We start from the raw sequence: 1,382 nt of genomic DNA, 5'->3' as shown, positions 1-1,382 counted from the left end.
TGCACACATTATTCTGTAAATATTTACAGGTGTCTAATGTATTCTGAGGACTTGACTGGGCTTGGAGATCCAAGGATGCTTGGAACATGGTCCTGTCCTTAAGGAACCAGAGGTCATGTGCCATGCTACAGATTTCTACAGAGGGTAGTGGCACCAGTGGAGAAAGAGGGGCACTGTCTGGGTGAGAAAGCCTCTCAGGGAGTCGGTGCTGGTGCTCTGTCTGCAGAGATTCATTGGTGATCAGAATCTTTTCTTATAGCCTATGATTCTTCCTTTTAGACATTTGCTGCTGCTGTGTGTTATGTACATTGGCACCAGTTATTTGTAACAGCAATATTTAGGGATATTGATGTAATGAATTGTAGACATCAATGTGATGACTTTGATACCTAGAAGCAAGCCAGAAGAAAGCCACATTTCTTTGATTTCTTCAGGTTTTCAAGAATGGGAACTTCCTACTTACTAATTAATTCAGTGTGGTGTGTGTGTGTATCTGAGCTCCAGACCAAACCCAAGCAATTTTGGGTAGTCAGAGCTAAAATGTGAGTCAAGGAGAAACAGCTGTTTGACTGGAGGGAAGATTGTATATAGATATTTGGGTGAGACCTGTTAAGGAATTTAGATCTTTCTTTAATAATGGAGAGCCATTGATGAGTTTAGTTGTGTGTGGGGAACATGGTCCCTCCTGTTATCTGTTCCACAGAAGCTGTTTGTGTGGACTAGAGACAGGAGATTTGTGGGGCTGTGGGACTAGTCCAGATGAGAGCCAATGAGGACCTGAGCTAGGGCACTGCTGATAGATGTGGACACACAGATTGGAAATGTTTAGAAGGTGCAAGTCAGAATGCTTGGCTGCAATCAACCATCATAAGTTAAAAGGAGGATTATTGAAGAAAGAAGACTTCTGAAGAAAGTTTCAAAGGAATGAAATTCCACAGAAGCCATCATTATTTTAGGCCCTTAGGGGCTAAGGGACAGAGCAGGGGCCATACTCAGGCCCTCACACAAGAGGGAGAAAAGAGGGTCTCCTTCCAGCTGTGCTTTTTAAAATCCCAAGAACACTCTTTTTTTAATTTATATATTTTTTTTTAGTTGTTGATGAACTTTATTTTGTTTATATTTATGTGGTGCTGAGAATCAAACCTGGTGCCTCACACAGGCTAGGCCATTGCTTACCACTGAGCCACAACCCCAGCCCCCAAGAGCACTCTTAGCCTTGGGTTTTGTGACCCTGCTCAGGCAGAAGTTTTGCTGGGAGCTCTGCACCCTCATCACTAGCATTCCCAAAAGCGGGGAAGGATTCTGGAGCAGAGCCATCTATTCCTCTTTGGTTATTCAAGTTGGCTTGGGCAGATGTTAAGATCTGAAGGGGAAGGTTAGGA

This window comes from Marmota flaviventris, unplaced genomic scaffold (assembly GCF_047511675.1).
Source record: "Marmota flaviventris isolate mMarFla1 unplaced genomic scaffold, mMarFla1.hap1 Scaffold_49, whole genome shotgun sequence".
Taxonomy (NCBI): Eukaryota; Metazoa; Chordata; class Mammalia; order Rodentia; family Sciuridae; genus Marmota; species Marmota flaviventris.
This window is presented reverse-complemented; position numbering follows the sequence as displayed.